Source organism: Lindgomyces ingoldianus, assembly GCF_010093535.1.
Source record: "Lindgomyces ingoldianus strain ATCC 200398 unplaced genomic scaffold BDR25scaffold_34, whole genome shotgun sequence".
Classification (NCBI taxonomy): domain Eukaryota; kingdom Fungi; phylum Ascomycota; class Dothideomycetes; order Pleosporales; family Lindgomycetaceae; genus Lindgomyces; species Lindgomyces ingoldianus.
Window position 1 is genome coordinate 122,853 of NW_022985195.1, and position 6,000 is coordinate 128,852.

Sequence of the window (6,000 nt, forward strand, 5' to 3'; positions counted from 1 at the left end):
AAATCCTTCTTTTCTAAGGCTTATAATTAATTAGAGCTGTGTGCTAAGTAGTTATAGCTTACTTAAGATTATTATTATTAGTCTTAAAGTCTATAGCTGCGTTACCTGTTTGCAGATAGACCTTAATAACTAATAGTAGCTTATTATTAGAGCTATTATCTAGTGTGTTGTTAAGGTTATGTTAAAAGACTAAGTTAATATTAATTTCTCTTTTAAAGTTAACCTTTAAGATAGTTTCTAAGGTTATTTTAAAAAAAGGCATATAATAAAGGGAGCCTTACTAGCGCTTTTTATGCAGCTAATTACTAGGTCTTTTATTACGCTCCTTAAGCTCTAAAAGCTCTTTTGTAAAATTAATGTAATCTTTATTATTTAAGGTATTATCTTGCGTAATAGGTTGCTGTGTAAGGTCTTTAGTAGCTATAACTATTAGCAAAATAGATCTAATGCATAGATCCTCTGTGCGCAATACTAGGGCCTAGTAACCTCTAGTTTAAGTAGTAAAGTAGATTAGTAATTAAGTGCTATTATAAAGTTATTTATATATAAGGTTGTCTCTAGAGTTAAAATGTATATTCTGTCCTTAAGAAAGAGATACAAGACTAGTAAACATGCTAGAGATGTAGGCTACATTATTTAGGTTTATCTTAGTAGGTCCTCTAAGACTCTTTACAGTAAGTGTGACTATGCCCTATGCTAGTATAAGAAGGTGTTAGCTGCTAGCCCTAAGTTAGTCTAATAGAGATAAGCTCTAAGTCTATTAAAAGTTAGCTAGATTATTATAAACATAGATGTCTACTCTAGAATCTAGAATCTATAAGTGCTAGAGAGAATTCTCTTTATTATCTAGCTCTACAGCATGTTCTTTACTTATAAGGTTTATTATAAAGCTTATAAGAGTAGCTGCTAATTACCTAGTGCTAGTTAAAGCATTAAGTAGATTTTAGTTAGTAGAATTATTAGAAGCTAGCGTCTTAGAAATTGCATTTAGATGTAGACTAGGTTAAGACTATAAGCTTTAATTATATAATTAAGTTATATAACTAGATAATTAAGTTAGCTAATAATAGTTACTATTATTACTACCCTTTCTACATCCTCTTCTTTAGTTTAGTTAGTCTCTTAGTAGTAAAAGAAAGTCTCTGTTCTTAAGCTACTTAGCTTCTACTTTAAGCTAAGAATTACTACTTATCTACTTATTATATTTCTGCTAGAGGAAGGTAAAGATCTAGAACTTTTTAAGTCTTAGTTAAGGATTATTAATCTTACAGTTTTTAGATTTATAGCAACTTTTATAAAAGTTGCATATAAACTGCTGTTGCTGCTGTTCTAGTGTAAATAAGCGTCCTTAGTATATAGCAAAACTGCTATAAGTAACACTAGGTTGCTAAGCTAGCTATAATTATTACTAATTTTTAAAAAACTCTAGACAGCTAGTAAGAAAATTAGGTAGATCTTTATTAGTCTGTTTATGCTAGACTAGAATTAATTAGATGGCTGCTGCGCATCTAGGGTTTACATCTAAAATTGCTAACATAAAGTTATAGTGTAGTTAATATTCTGTTACATTTAGCAGGTAGACTAATTTAGCATTAATATATGCATTTTTGTACGCTGTAATTTATTAGTCTTGTTTTATTTTTAATAACTACTTCCTTGCGCAGTTATATGCTGTTTGTGCGCTCTGCTTAAGCTGCTTATTAGAGGGCTCTAGAATTGCCCTTAAGGCTTTTAGCCTTTTATAGATTATTTTTTTGTCCCTAATAATAAAGTAGTTTAATGCGTTAATAGTGCTTTTAATAAGCACATAAATGTCTAATAAGGCTTTATGTTAAGTTTATGTCACAATTGTGCACGAGTAAGGTTATAGAGCTTCACAGAGGTCTAGTTTAATTACTACGTGAGGTATTATAGTAGGTACAAGACGTTGTGTAAGAAATAGGAAGGTTTAGAAAGAAATTAGTAATTAAATACTTAGCTTAAAAGTCTAAGCGCTTTAGGTATAAATTAAGCCTGTTCTAAGTTTAGTTAGTGTTAAAGCAGTTTATGCTTAAGTTTATGTCTATGTTATGTTGTGTTTATGTTAGACGTGCACTAATAATACTCTAGTACATGTCTAATACAGTTATGTTTAGGATCTAGGGAGGATACTATAACAGTACCCCCCCTCTTATTAGGAAGAGAATCCTTTACATTAGTAGTTCTAGCATTAAGTTGTCTTTATTAAAGTATAGGTTTAGTTTAGATAAGTATTAAGTGTAAAATTAAGTTACTGCAAAGTTTTTTTACAGAGCTTCTACAGGTTTTTATAACAGTTTGTTATATCTAGTCTATTTTATAAAGTATTTATAGATATGTTTTTTCTTATTAAACTAAATCTATTTAATGTTTTCTACAACATATTCTAGTTTATTATTTATAATAATAGGTTTAAGTAGCAGGTTTAGCTATCTAGGTAGATAGTTAGATTTAAAGGCTACTTAGCGCAGCAATAATACGTAGAACACAGGGTGTATCTTTATGCTGTTAGGTAGGATTAATTAGTAAGCGTGCAATAAGACTATATAGGCTACTATAAAGAGGCTAAAGTTCTTTTAATTAAGTTTCTTTAATTATTAGTTTATTTAGATATTTCTAGTGTCTAGCTAGACCTTCTTACTAGCTGCATACGCAGGGGTAGAGGTTTAAAATTAGTTTACATACTCTTATTAAAAAGCTTAAGCCTATGTAAGCTTTTTATAAATATATTTAGATATATTTTAAATTTTATTAATAAGTCTATTTATGTTTATTACTTATATAAATTAATAAGTTAGTTAGGGGGTATTTATAAGTAGTTTAAATCTTATTTAAAGGTAGTATCTATAGTTTACTAAAAATAAAGATACTTATATTAATTTAGATGTTATATTATTAGCTTTAAACTATGCTATAGCTAACTATTTTACCTAGTTGTCTTACTAGTAGTTTATGTACACTTATAAGACTTATTTTATTATAGTGTTTACATTCTTAGTCTAGCTATTAGTCTCTAGGTAAAAAGCTGTAGATAGATAAAGAATAATTTAAAGCTATTTATAAAGTTTATTCTAGAAGGCTAAGACAAACTATGTACCTCTGTCTAATATAATTATGTTAGGTAGGCTATAGTAAACCTATACATGTTAGTAGAATAACTAGGCTATATTAGGGGCAGTTATAGAAGAACATAGTATTAAGTGTTAATACTTAGTTAAGTAATTAACAACTACTATAATATTTATATACTCTTTAGATAGAAGTAAGTTTATAATAAAATTAATTAATATATCTTTCTAAGCTTATTTAGAGATTAAAAGTAGTTTAAGCAGGCTATTATACCTTTCTTAAAAGGCCTTTACTTTATAGTAAGTATAGCAACATAATATGTATTAGCGTACAGTATAGAACATGCGGGGCTAGTAGTACTCTCTCTGTAGTAGGTTAAGAGTCTTTCCTTTGCCTAAGTGTCCTCTAACAGGTAAGTTATGTACAATTTAGAGTAGTTTAATTCTTAGTTTATTAAAATTAAAGATTATAAGTTAGTTATAGTAATATAGCTTACTATTTTAGTTTTTATAGTTAGCTAGTATTACCTTTTTTAACTAACTAGCGCTGTTTTAGAGTAAGTTTAAGGTTTTTTAGATAAATTTATTATTTAAATACTTATTAGTAATAATTTAATTAATTATTTAATCTATTTTATTTAAGTTAAGGTCTAAAAATAGCTTAAGTTAAAGTAAAGTTTAGTGTTAAGCCTTTTACACTTCTTTTTAAGTAAAGATATTTTAGAATTGCCTTATAAAAGCATCTAGTTTTCTTCTATCTTAACTAAAATAATAAGTAATTTTAAAATTAAAACAAAATAAGTATTTAAACTAATAGGCTTATTAGTAGCTAAGTTATTTTATAGTTATAAAGTACTATAAGTTTTTATAGTTAGATAGGACCTATATTAGATGCGCTGCACTTTCTAGTTTAGGTTGCTATTATTTAAAGTAGTGTACTATAGTAAGTAATTTTTTATTATAAATTTTATAATTACCTTTTACAGGACTTATTCTTTTTAAGAAGTATATAATAGGCCTAATAGTCCTATCTAGCTTAGTCTAGAAGAGAACTTCTGCTACTATGTAGTCTAAGGCATTAGCTTCTACAAGTATTAGTAGTTTAAAGTTAAAGTAGTAAAGTATTAAAGCTTTAGTAAAAGCTTTTTTTAGCTAGTTAAAGAACTATTAGTAATTTAAGTTAAAGTTAAATTAAACCTTTTTCTTAGTAAGTATAATTATAGGGCTTACTAGCTATAAAAAGTTGTTAATAAATTATTAGTAAAAGTTAGTAAATTTTATAAAGGCTTAAATATTTTTTATATTTTTTAGGTATTACTAATCTAGCATAGTTTAAACCTTAATAAGGTTTATTTAGATGCTATTTGTAAAAATTACATATCTTAAATATGTAACCTTTAATTAGTAGAACTTATATTTATCTATATTAAGTTATAGACCTGCTTTTTCTATAGCCTTTAGCACTAGGCGTACATGCTGTTTATGCTCTAAAAGGCTATTGCTATAGATTAGAATATTATTAATATACATAGTGCAGAACATGTCTAGGTAGGGTTAGAGTAAGTTGTTTATAAAATATTAAAAAGTACTAAGCATATTAGCTAAGCTAAAGGGCATTACTAGGTACTTAAATAGTTTATATTAGGTCTAAAACACTATTAGCTACTTATTACCCTTTACTATTCTTAGCTTGTTAAAGGCAGTAATAATATCTAACTTTATAAAATACTTTGCTTTACTTAGTTAGCTTAAAGTTTCTTATAAAAAAAGAATTAAGTATTAGTTTTTAATAGTAACAGCATTTAGTTTTTAGTAGTTAACATAGAATTAAAGCCTACCTTTAGGTTTCTTTATAAATAGTATAAGTAATACTACTAATAAAAAGCTAGCTTAAATAAACCCTTTTTTTAAGTTCTTGTTAAAGTATTTTTAAAGCACTTTTAATTTATTTAGTAACATTTTATATAGTAGCCTATAACTAGGTTGTTTACTAGGCTTAAAAGTTATTTAGTAATTATATAAATGTTATATTAAAAGCTTATTAGACTTATCTTAAAAAAAGACATATAATAAGTTATAGTAGTTTTAAAAAACTATTATTCTTAAGTTAGTATGTTTTTAGAGAGCTAAAGCTTAGTCTATATTAGAAATTATAACTGTGTAGATTTTGTAATCTAGTTATTAAGCTAGGGTTATAAATAAGGCAGGTCTTATATAGCAGATGTCTATCTGCTGTTTAAGTCCTAGTTTATGTTTAAATTAAGTAGGTAAAAGTTTTTTAAAGGCTTTCTTTTCTTTAAGTTTAAGCAGTTATTAAATTATTTTATATAGCCTATTTTAGTAAAAGGCCTAGCTTATTAGCCTTACTTAAGTAGTTTTTTTTTAAGTTATTAAAAAGTAGGTCTAAAAACCTTTTATATTAAGTGCTATTTAAGTGTTGTTTAGGTGTAAGCATAAGCATATATCTTAGCATTAAAAAAAGTTAAAGTTTAAAACTTACTTTTAGTAATTAAAAGTAACTTTATGCTAATATAGCTATAGTTGTTCTAAAATTAGGTTATAATATCTTATGTTTATTATATAAAGTTTAATCTACTTTTTATAGTGTTAGTAAGTAATTATAATAGTTATAGTATAAGAGATAGAACCTTCTTTAAGTTGTTTTCTATTAAATTTAGTTAAGTAAATTATTTAGGTAAGTAGTGTTAATTAAAGATTTAGTTTATATGCTAGTTTTTTATTAATATAACCTATGCTATTTACTTCTAAGTTAATAAGAGCCTGTATTAAGGCTAATATAGTTCTTTATTATAAATATACAAAAATATTAACTTAGTACTTTTAGTTATTAGTAGGGGACTTAGCCTATAAGTTAGTAAAGATCTAGTGTTAAATTAGTCCTAAAGGGCAACTT